Source organism: Chiloscyllium plagiosum, unplaced genomic scaffold, assembly GCF_037043375.1.
Source record: "Chiloscyllium plagiosum isolate Xiang-an unplaced genomic scaffold, Cpla_swu_hap1 HiC_scaffold_14, whole genome shotgun sequence".
In the NCBI taxonomy this organism is placed as follows: Eukaryota; Metazoa; Chordata; class Chondrichthyes; order Orectolobiformes; family Hemiscylliidae; genus Chiloscyllium; species Chiloscyllium plagiosum.
In genome coordinates, this window is record NW_028270152.1 from 52,072,246 (window position 1) to 52,085,351 (window position 13,106).

Genomic DNA, 13,106 nt, shown 5'->3' on the forward strand with positions numbered 1-13,106 from the left:
TCCAGAGATGCCGAGCCTGTGATTAGGGCAACAGTTCTTGGGGGCAGGTTGCCATCCTGAATCAACCCCAGTACAAACCACTTAACTGACTACCATCCATAAAATTGAGAGAGGTGTCCCATTAGCTATCTGTGTGTGCCAGCGACTCACTTTTCTCAACAATATATAGAAAGCCTGTCAATCAACAAAAATTCGGTCCAAAGGTTTTGCCTTGAAAATGATCGGTAAACAGAAATGTTGTATGACATTTGCCATAGTCATGAATTTTTGAATTTATAGGTTAAACTGGACTTGTCACAGCAAAAAGCATGAAGGCAGGCTTATTTAGAAGTCTTCATGTTGCTGGCCATGCTATTGTCCTGTTGATTAACAACATGGTCATCTTCTAATAATACAGAAGATACATTATGGCATGGCATAGATTAAGTTCATTCTGGTTACTGATTTATTTTAGATCTGAATTGCTCAGACTCAAGAGTAAGAAAATGTAATACTGAATGGACAGCACATTAGCTCAGTGATTGGCACTGCTGTCTCACAGCACTGGGTACTTGGGTTCAATTCCTGCCTTGGGTGACTATCTGTGTGGAGTCTGCATGTTCTACTCAAGTCTGCATGGGTGCTCCAGTTTCCTCCCACAGTCGAAGGATGTGCAGGCTAGTTGGATTTGCCATGGTAATGCAGGATTACGGGGATAAGGTTGGGGGTGGTGGGAGGATCTTTGGAGAGTCTGCACAGACTCGGTGTGCCAAGTGGCCTATTTCTGCACTGTAGGGATTCCATGATTCAGTGATAGTATCTGTGGGTTTCACGTGAGACTTAGGGATGAATTCAATGTCAAAATAACCCAGTGTCATCAATTTGAGATCTGTTTGGTATTTACACTTGGTTAGCTGACAACATAACTGGTTCAAATTCATACACATCACATCATTACCATCTCTAATCCCAAAGGGGTGTTTGAAAACTGAAAAGCACAATACCCCTGTAATCTGAGTGCCTCTTTCAATAATGCTTCAAGTGCCTGTGAAACTAACATTCCAAGATTTTACTGAGCAGGTAGAGGGCTAGTTAGAAAACCAATTTACATATGTTCCTGTGGGCACTCGATCACCAAAAAAAAAGAAAGCATGAGATTCAGTCTTTAGTTTGGTAGAAATTGAGAAACGAGGGGCAAAAGACTTTCATATGCAATTTGAATTGCCTAGCGGGTGAGGTTAAAATTGTCCTCCAAAACTTTTGACCTCCATTAAGTCATCCACACCAAAGTGAGTTAGCTTTTAAAGCTTTATTTGGACTTCTCATTTGATTTCTTCATACTTTTGGCATCATTATCTTTTCTGATTTCAAAGAGAACATGCATATCTCTATGACTGTCAGCACTGCCTCAAAAAAGGGCAGTTCGTTTTGCTGGTATATGCATATTCACTTCTTTTAACGTCTATAAAACTGAAATCTGTTTCAGACAGGTTGGTTAAAGTTACTAAAATCACATAGTTCAGAATCACCATTGAGGTAAAACAGATGTATTATAAAGTCCTAATTATTTATACACAGAAAATGTCACATTTTCAATTCAATATGTTACCATCAACTGCAAATCCGGTATTTACAATCTGGTGTGTGTATTCTTTGGGCAGAGGACAATCTGAGAATATAGTCAGTAACTCAGCGAAATTTCAAGTGGCCTTGCAACATGAAATAGTCCATCAGCCCTCCAGTTGCTTACATTTCTAATTTTCTACTTTCAAAGCAGCAGCACTTGTGTGTATGGGCCAATCTAAGCCAAAAAAAGCACTGTCAATCAGTAACAACACACACATCAGAATCCCTGATGATGGACTTTTTAGGACAACTACTTCTAACTGAATAAAGAGAACGTTTGATAAAATAATGATGCCAATTACAATATCAAATATGCACAATCTTTTATCATTTACAAAATGATTTAGTATAATGTATGTCAGCAGCAAATAAGGTAGAATTGTTGAATGCGCCCTTTGTTGAATTGATTAAGGCACATTTAATATACTATAAACAGTGTTTAGTGAAATGTGTGTTCAACTAATGATTGAAGATCAAATTTCGTAATCTTTGACAGGATGGGGAAGTTCGAGAAAACATTCTTTGCTTGTCTCTATCTTTACCGTTGTCGAATGAATCAACACTGAAAACTGATCTGCAAAACATGATTATTTTTGACAGATTTAAAATGAAAACATGTGGACTAATACTCAATAACATTTTATTGTACTAATACCTTATGGATGCCTCATCTTTGTCTTTGTTTCTTTTACATGCAGCACTGTGTATGATGTTATCCATCTTCTCCCCAGACTCCTCAAATTAACTTGACATCAGACTAGACCTTCCTAGTGTTGCTGAATATTCCTAATTGTTTTCTGATGTGCAACAAGTCTGCTGGGATTTATACTGACAGTTCCTAGTTGATGCTGTACTGCATTTCATGGTTCAGGACAAGAATGACATCACTGGTATACTGTGTCTGGTTTTATCACAATGTAAGACAGCTCACTGAAGCATTTCTGAATAATAACATTTCTAAGATTTCTGAATGATATTTAGTGCCTGTTGTTTTTTCTGGGATGTACTCAGAATTCATATTTTAAGAACAAAAAGGCTTTTTTTGCTTAACCTTTTAACATCACTTTCAAAGAAACTTTACAACTTCCTTTCAAATCCAAAGCCCTTGTAATAATGAAAAGTACACTGGGCAGAATCTGACCAGGTTCTGGACAATGTGGGCTATGGGACATGGGCATTAAAATTGGACAAGATTAGTGGTAGAATTGGGTGAGATATTTGTCTAAGTGTTGAGATAATCAATCTACTCCCTTTGCTCAAGTGATTTTGGGAGATTCTCACCAGGGAGCAGCGAGTTCTGAATTGTCACGCTTTATTGCTTTTTAAAGGGTTTGTTAACAGCCCAATTCACCATGGGTGGTGATATTAGCAAACTAGCCATATGAAACAGTCTTCAAAAAATTGTGACATGGAAACCAAGATCCATTCTTGGCGGATTCAATATTGTTGTTGGTTCCAGGAGACCTAGGTTTGTCGTGAACAAGTTGGAAACAGGGCAGGATCAACAGCACCAGCTAAACACACCCTTATGCCACAGACAATGGTACTCCACATTCAGGTAGCACAATGCCTCTCAAGGGCAGACCGATCTATGACAAACTCAAGTAATCAGCAATGTTTGGCAGTTTTGGGTACAGATGCCATGTGGATAGGACCCATTACATGGCTGTTACCAAGTTTTCTATCAAGACTCCTCCCTTGCTCTCTCAGTACACATTCACCTGGTGCTGACTGGTATGCCCTTAGTGTGCATGGCTTTCTCTTTCCTGCCATGCATTGAATTGCCATAGTCTGTCAATCAGGCAGATGACCATGCTGTGCAGCAGTCGCCAGTAAAGGACATGTATATCTTGTTGTAGGTCAGTATGCCGTGACACTCTAGACCTGCACCATACTGACTCTTGACAACTGCAGCAAACAATCAGACATATCTGTAAGTCTTCAAGGAGTAGTCAGCAGTGAAATCCATAGGGGCATTCAACAGTAAGAGCGGCTTCACATGATTAGTTAAATGCATCCTCCCCAACCAGTCTTGGGCTTTGGTCGCAGTCAGGCACCCGCTCAGGGTGGTGTTGCCAGGGGCCCCCTGCCTCTCTGCAGTTGGGAGTCACAGTCTCCAGAGGGGTCAATCCAGTGGGGAAGCTTTCACTGTTGGGAACACATGTTCAAAGGCCAGAGGACTGAGTAGTTGTGGGCCTATGCTGGCAGGTCAAGCCACTCAAGGAAGTGAGCCATGGTTCTCGTGCTGCCTCTGTCTATAGGTGTTAAGGGGGAAAGGGATCCAGAGGGAAGGGGGAACTGAAGGCAATCATTAAACAAAATGGTCTTACCAGTGCTTCCGCACAATGAGCTGGATAGATGACAGTTGTCTCCTCTGTCGGAGACAGGTTATCCTTGTGAGGATGGGTGCACTTGTAACAAAGTTGTAAAATGCAGCAGACTTCATAACTACTGGTTAGTCATGGTATTAATGCGACCATTGCAGTTGGATGACTCCATTGTTGGGACATGGATATCTCAGCATCTCCACAGGAGTCATCTCTCCCAGGAAAAGAATCATTTACTTGGAAGGAGTGAGGACATGAATGTCTGACAAAACACTCTTACCCCAACCTACAACAACCACCACCCCCACCTATCTGATATCTCTCTGCCCTCTTATTGGATGCCTTCTCCTCACAAGATAACAAAGGGTTGAATGAGTAAGGTGTAACAGGGTGACACTACTGCTAGGGCTGGTGCATTTGGGGGAACGGTGTTGTTACATTCTGAGGTAGTGTGGAGACAGCACAGTGGGAATGCAGATTTAGTTATGTGGAGGGATGCGGAATAGTGAGAGTGAATGATAGAGGGTGTTGCAAAAAATACAGTGGATGTTAGAGCATAAGAATTGGGGAGAGGTAGGTTCAGGGGCACAGAAAGGTGCGATGTATCAGAAGATTGCAAGTACCTTCGTCAAGTAGATAAGATCATTCATCTTATTCATGCTCTGCAGCCCAGTCCTCCTCACCTTGGGGATGGCACAGATCTGGGTGATGAGCTCTGACCAGGCTGACATTGTTTGGTGGTGTGGCCTCCTCTACTGGTCCTACTTGAAGAGGACTCCTCTTCTCTCTACTACCTTATCCAAAGAAATCCTTCAGGTATCTCTCTGAGAAGTGTGATGACAGCTTCTCCTTACTCTGCTCACTCTTCTGATGCTAAAGACATCTGAGCAGCAAAACTTGTAGATGGTAGCACTCCTGCAGGTGCACAGTGAACTTTGAAAGATGGCACAACCCCAAGGGATTACTAGTCTTAGAGAGGACTCCCACTGATCAGTGGGTGAGATAGGGCAGAAATAGGGCATGATGCTCACCACAGGGACTCAAATGGCAATAAAGCAATAAGTTTGATAAGTTCTGACACTCAAACTTGATCGGTCTTGGCAAGAACCAAAGCTGACATGACTCGCATTTGTTTAAAACAAGGTAAAGTTCTGCCCATTATTTTCTTCATTACTATGTGCAGAATTACAATCAAAGAACCAAGCCAGAAGCAAAGTAAAATTACACTTTACTTTTTACAGCTATGTAAGCAGAAGATGCCATTTCTTAAAAAAAAGGTTAATGATGAACTTTGAATATTTAAGGCATTTATTCTGTTTTCTTCCACAAATTTTATGCTCATCAACAAAAGGATATACTGCTTGACCATGAAACTCTTTTTCCAATTTAGCATTAGCATTAAATAGTTCCAGACCAGGTATAACCATTACAGGGATGCTGAAGCTTCCCCTCATCTGTTCCAACAATTTGTCTCAGCCCCGGCCACAGAAAGGCTGCCTGGGCCCTCCCAACAGGTGTCTTCAGCTTGCTGTTCTGATGGTAATGAGGCCTGAGGCCCAGTAACGGGTAGGCCTCAGGCCTATTTGTTCCAACAGACTTTACTCCTCATGATGAGTTCATGTTGAAGACTTTGTATAGAGCACTGAATAACATTTAACATTGTTAGTTCACTTTCTTTATTGTAAAATTCCACCAGTAGATGTAGGCTAATACAAAGATGTATAAAACAAAGGAAAGAAATCAGATTGACCTAAGATATACATATGTCTTGTCACATCTTACTTAGCAAAGAAAGAATCAAAACTGCCTTACATTCTGTTACACAGCATTATTTCTAGGAGTCTGGGAAATGGTGACTTTACTGTTGACTTAATTATGGAGTCCACATGTGATAGAACTAAACCTGTGAAAGAAAGGAAACCAACAAAAGGCAGCATGACATATAAATACGATCCATGTCTCAGAAAATACTTTGGTTTTGAGATTCCTCAGAATCCAGTCCAGTATTTATGGGGTCAACAGAAGGAAATTGAAGGCTTATAACGGAGATAGCCACAGATGGTACAACAGCTCACCTCCAGCACCCAGATCAATGTGGATGGCAAATCTAAAGCTTGGTCACCATAGGATATCACTGCAATGTGTGCCCAATTTCTACTACTGATTCTTGTTCCAAGAGGCTAAGATTTCAATAGCAATTGCAATCAATAGCAGTCTGTTGAGAGAGCTGATCCTCCATCTATCCTCTGAGATCTCTCTCCCTAGCTGAATCTCCATTTCATCTGTACTGTGGAGCTGCATGCAGCTGAGGAGAAGGCAGCTGCTGCTCTTGCTGGAGCTGTTGGTGGTGTTGTGGTTTGTACTTTTGAAGTGTAAGGTGGATCTGCATAAGATACTTCTGTACTGTGTAGGCTGGCAGAAGGGAGCTGCTGCTGAACACAAGTGTGCTTTCCAAGCATTCTACATACCACCTCTGGGAAAACCAGAAAGGGGAAGGATCACATAATTTTCTGCAATTTTCCCAACTTGGCACATTCTTTAAAAAAAGCCTACCTCCACCAGCCTAGAAAATTTCCAACTTCCATCTTTGAAACTTCCTGCAGTGATGTTCACCATGTAAAACGTGGATTGTGATTCCATCCCTCATAAAACAAGTTAGAATTTTATGTAACCTGTGGAGACACAGATTTGTGACTCTGCTGTTTTCTGAAAGTCTCCTCTCACTGTTAGTGAGAAACCAGTAGAACCTCAATTGGTTTTAATGGCCCTTTATATGGGGGTTGTCGATAAAACAAGCACAAAGCCAAGAATGACATAACAGCACTTGTCTTGCACATATCCATAGAATTGAATTATAATGATTTTGTGACTAATAACATTGATATCATAGTGTACCTTTAAAGGAATAAAAATTAGAGGAACATCATACTATTGCCTTTGGCTCATGACTCAACCTCTCCATCTGAATAGAATTGTACTGACCCAGTTATAGCCAGTTGATGTCAGTACCAGTCAGGGAATCATTGTATCAGCATTTACTGTAATATTAGGTGTGGAATGCTATTGCTCATAACTACATAAAGGATGATGCAACTTAATCTTCTGCTCTATGTTGTATATCAATGTGGATCTGTAAAATAAATTTGATTCTTGTTGCTTTATACATGTTTCAAGTCTGTCCCACATTCCCTGCAGTGTGCAGTCAAAGTATTGCAGGTCACTCAGGCCAATGGCCTGTCACCCTCCTAGGAAATCTTTACAAAGTCTTGAACATTTTAAGTCTAACCATTTAAGTACAGAGTAAAATGCCTCCAGAGTAATGTCAGGTTATCACACTGCTGTTTTGTGTTGTCTGGGGACATATCAAAGGCTGGCTCAAATGTCACACCATTTAGATTGTGCTTTTACTAGAATTACAGTAATATAAACTGTGCACTCAGGGTGAACATTTGCAGATGCATAACACCAACATGAGTAGCTTATATTACAGGGTTTGATCTGAAGACGAATCCAATATAAATCCACTGTGCCCTAAACTTTAGTGTAAATTTACATATTTAATCACTGGGTGCTACACAGACCCCATTGATAATGCTACTAATCGGGAGCATGCTAGACTGGGAAAATAACATGGGTGTTCCAGATTGTGAACTTTTGTTCAAGTTGCAACTGGTGACTTCATGCTTCGATTAACTGTGGTTTATTTTGATATTCTTTGACTTATTGTGGCTTCCATCACTAATTTGATTCAGTGAACATTCATTTTTTATTATGTCTATTTCCCCATCTCCTCCTGTGGCCATCTATGTGAATTTTTCCTCTTGTTTTTTTTGATAGCTGCCATCACTATTTACTGTGAGTTTTTATTTCTTCATTAGGCTTGTATGTTCTGATGCAGAATGTCTATGTCTAAAACCTAACATCTATAAAAGGAGAGATTAAGTAGGATGTATGATACTTTCTCATTGGATCAATACAGGATATTTTTCTGGACCAATATGGCTGTACTAAATCTTTTCACCCCTATAAAATCAGAACCTTGACTGTGGAGTGACATTGATTTCCTGTTGCTTCATAAGTACCCATTTGTGCTACTTCAAATTGATTAAAGTTATGAGGTATGAGACGAGATACGGAATTTATGATCAGCAATAACTTTCTTCAAATACATACTGGGGTGGAGGCGGGGAATGTTCAACTCAGAACGACCCATTTGGGCCTGACAAACGGATCGCCTCCAGTTAGAAATTAGGGTAGAGTTTTGGATAAAGGCTACATAATGCAACTTTTCAGAAGGCCAGTGAATGGTTCTTGCATCAAACAGATGCAGGGCTATTTAAATTGCAACACTGGTTGTGGGGTCTCTATGAAAAAACCCAGATGTGAAATAGTCACCAAGTTATACCAAGCATTGAGCAAACTGTAATTCTTAAAAGAATTTCCGAATCCTACTCCAAAAAATAAACTAGCAAACAATGAGACACATAGGAGTCTGTCAATTTCCCAAATTCTGAACATTGACTTTCTTTTCTGTCCACATTTTACTACCAGTGTTTAAGTGAGGATCAAAAGATATTCTAGGTCAGGTCTCACCTGACATAGCTGAAGAATAGCTGCTCTGCTGACTACACCAATTTGGATAGAAGTCAAATTTCAAATTGTTTTCAGATATAGTTTCGTTTGGCCAACTTGGTCGGCATGGACGAGTTGGACCAAGGGTTTGTTTCTGTACTGTATGACTGTATTTATTAAGTAATGATTTATAACTTCATTGGATGGATACAGAAGATATCCATCTTTGAAAATGTAGGACCTGCAGATTTTGCAATGCACTGTTCACTTTTCAAGAAGTAATCGAAACTGTCAGGCTGGTTAGGAATGGGGAGTGAAGACACATTGAAATGCAGGACCCTGAAGCTCACCCAGTGTAGATGAGCTGAGGAAAAGTCCCAACACAATATGTAACTAAGTGGCAACACAATCCCTCCTTCCCCAACTGTCACAAGCATGATTTAAAAAAAAATCAAGCTTACATGTATGTGGATCTGTGCGTGCATGTGCTAATCCCTTGGAATAAGGATGATGTTGATACATGGCAAGAGCCTGCACATGGAGACATTTTAAAATAAAGCTCTTTTGCAGTCCTGGCTGATTTACAAAACTTCCATTTTTAATTCCTGCCATAGGCATATCAGAAGATTTACAAATTGATAAGCAACCTGTTTGGTGTCCCTACAAGTATATTGCTGGTTTGTCATTTCTCAATGTGCTCAATGTTTTCGGGCATGTTAGTTCACTCTGGCAAATTCACACTCGCAAATATTTTGCTGGTGTCACTAACTGCCTCAGAAATCCTGGATTATCTCATGGGGCAGCTTTCAGACTAGAGGATGAAGGGGGAGCAACAGGAATAGCTACCACGAGGAGGAGAAAATGGGGCATTTTAAAAGAGGCTACCGAGTTCCTATCATGAACCTACGCCAGTTTACCTCTAAGTCATGTGACCACAAAACCTCATTGAGCGGACAATTACTTCCAGGGCCTATTCCAGATCCGCTTTGCAGTGCAGCCTCAACACGTTTCCCGATTTGATTATATCTTCTGCATGTTCTGCATAATATGAGGTGAGAGAGTAGCCGTTACCACCCCCAGGCAGCAACAGGAACAGGATAACATTCAGGGAGCAGAGGGAGTTGGAATAAGATTGCCGGGGGAAAATGCTTCAAGCTGTTGGACCAACCTATTTAGAAGTGCTTCACCTAAATTCTTCTTCCCATTTGCCTTTCACAGCTCCACAATCGTTACAACGTTGCTTACAATCACCACCTGACACCTTTCTACAGTCCAGCCATTTTGGTTTTATCCTTAGCACACCACAAGATCGATACCAACAGCAAATCAAGAAGACAAGTCAATTGAAGTACATTTAACTCTTAACAATTCATACAAATAATGATTAAGAATCAACCTGTTGCCAGACCCTTTGTGTTGGGCTTAGGGAGTGTTCTTTCTTCCTATCCTAAAAGCTCATAAAAGGTGTTTGCACAACAGATGTAGGGTGTGTATTTGCAGCCCATTTTATTTCCAGGAGAACACTTCATTTGGCCACTGTGGGTGAACTCAAGCAACTCTGATATCAGGGAATTGATTACAATATTATTGCGGCTTCCTGGAGTCATCAAGAAAATTCTGGGAGTCTGTGGGTGTTGGTTCTGAACTGGAAAATGCAGGAGAATATCTGAATATAGATGAAGGAGGGAGTTTTCAAATGCTGCATTTGAGATCATTGGCTTGGGAAAGGAGAGAATCCTGTGTCCCTAAAGGACTAGTAGGCTCTTCAGAGAGGAAACAGGACTGTGGGAACAGAAAGGCGTAGAATCAAATACAAAGACACTAACTTTAAGAAACCAAAGAAAAACTGCATCAAGATAATCTATCTCAAATGCATGGTTAGGATCAGTGAAAGTAGCTTAAAATACAATATGCTACCAACTGCATCATTAACGTCAGATACAGTTTAATTCACCATACACCCCAACCCCACAATCATCTGTCAGTAATCTCTATTAATCAGAACTCTGACCTGACATTTGTATGCTTCATTCCCCTCTCTCAGACTTAAGATTATTGCAAGACTTACACCCACATCTCACAGATTGCACACATGTAACAGCCACATCACCCAAAAACAGTGCACAGACACAGACACATGCACACGGATACACACACACAGGCCATTATTAAAATGGCCATTGCTTAGATTACAGCCAGCAGTGGGGCTGATATCTTTGAAGACGACAGTTTACACATTCCTAATTCCTCTTCTTACATCTCACTTCCTCCTCATCCTACAATCTCCTCCAATTTATACTATTCAAGTGACACAAGTGTACATCTTTTATTCACTACAAATTTTCAGCGCAGTGTTAGTATCCATATCTTTGGGCTGGAAGGGTTGGATTCAAGTCTTGACTGACCCAGATATGTTATAATTTGGCAGAAAAATGTAATTAAAAATATCTGCCAATTTGAAGTGGGTTATGCCATTCAACCCCTCAAATTTGCTCTGCTATTTAGTATCATGGCTGCTATGATTGTGGCCTCAACTCTACTTTTCTGCCTCACACCCATAACCTTAGATTTTTGATTGACAAAGGATTCAATCTAACTCAATCTTAAAAATATTTGGTGACTTGCCTCCACTTGTCTCTGGTGAAGAGGATTCCACATACTAATGACACTCCAAGAAAGAAAATTTCTCCTCATTTCCATTTGAAATGGCAAGACCCAATATTTCTAACTAGTGTCTAGTCTCTCCAGCAATGAAACATCCTGTCAGGTGCATCAGATCAACTCAGAATTGAATAGGCTTCAAAAAAATCACATTTTATTCTTTTAATCTGAAACCTGTCCCAACCTGTCCAAACTTCCCCTCATGACATATCTTCTTTCATTCCCCCAAAACTCACATATGACAAGATAGTCATGATATATCTTTGATAAGGTTCCGTTCCATGAGGGTGATGTACTGTTTTGGAGAGGTAGGGTACCTTTGGGATTGTTAAAAGTCAAAATTCCTATACATAAGAAGTGATAAGTTCTTTGGGTTTGCCAAAGTGTCAGAGGATGGTCAAAACTGTCAAAAATCTGTGTATGTCTTAGAGGTGAGATACTCCCATAGTTAGATACAGGATGCAAGTGCAGTGCTCAAGTATGAGAGCTCATGGTAGCACAGGTACCAGCTCACTGGAGGGTACCAGGTACATGGAGAGAAGTGATAGAAAATCTGCGCACAATATCAAAATGAATAGAGTACATATCCAATAATTTGGCCCCAGGTTTTATGTAAAGATTGAAGCCAAACCTTTCCAGCACAGGAGTAATGGTAAAATCCATCGAATACAGCCATGATGCAATGTTTGATAACTAATGAGGATTTGAGTACAGGAACAGGGAGATCTTTCTGCAATTAAACAGCTTTTTTACAAGACCACATTTGGAGAATTGTGTGCAGTTTTGGTCTCCTTATCTTAGGAAGGATGATTGACCATGGACAACAAAGGTATACCAGACTGATTCCAGGGATGGCAGGACTGATGTATAAAGAGTGACTGAATTGGTTAGGACTATTTTCATGGGAGTTTAGAAAAATGAAAGGAGATCTTATTTAAAAGTTATATTTCAGTTAAGTTCCCAATATTTAATTCATCTCTTATTAGTTTTAGCATGCAGTACTGCTGCTGTTGTGAGTTTTCACTCTTTGCAGGAGACCTTTCCAACTGTGCTCCTTCTCATTTAATTATAAAGACTAAACCAATAAAGTTCTTAGTTCGATGATTTTTTTTCCCCTGAAAGGTCTAGAGCAGCGTATATAGACCGCCAGAGCTGCTATGGAACAGATCTCAGTGGTTCACAAAATTGGTGATGTAAATCTTAAATCCCTCCTTATCTCATTGGGTTGGATCCACCTTGGATAGCAAAAACTGGCTCTTTTCTTCTATTTCCACCCATTCTCCTTCTGAACCAGCTGATAAAGAGAGATGGCCAGGAGATAGTCATAGAGTCAGAGAGATATTCAGTATGGAAACAGACCCTTTATCCAACTTGTCCATGCTGACCAGATATCCTAAATTAATCTAGTCCCACTTGCCAGCACTTGGCCCATATCAGTCTAAACTCTTCCTATTCATATACACATCCAGATGCCTTTCAAATGTTGTAAAAGTACCAGCCTCCACTACTTCCTCTGGCAGTTCATTCCATACACGCACCACCCTTTGGGTGAAAAAGTTACTCCTTAAGTCCCTTTCAAATCTTTCCCTTCTCACTGTAAACCTATGCCCTCTAGTTTTGGACTCTCTTAACTCAGGGAAAAGACCTTATCCATGATCCTCATTATTTTATAAATATATCACACTGAGATGGTTTGATTACAATCCTTTCAACTAAATGTCACATAGGATGCAGTTTTACAAAAGGTGCCATTCGTTCATTGGCGATCCCTTGCAGTCGAGGATGAATCTCTTGCACCCTCAGGGTGAGTCCCTAGGTAGCTGTACAGACCGATGTGGCTACCGCAGACTCTGCTATAATTGGGGCAGGTGGTGGTCATGGGAAGGGGGTGGGTGGGGCATTGATGTGGCAGCACGCTCCTTTTGCTGTTTTCGCCTGGCT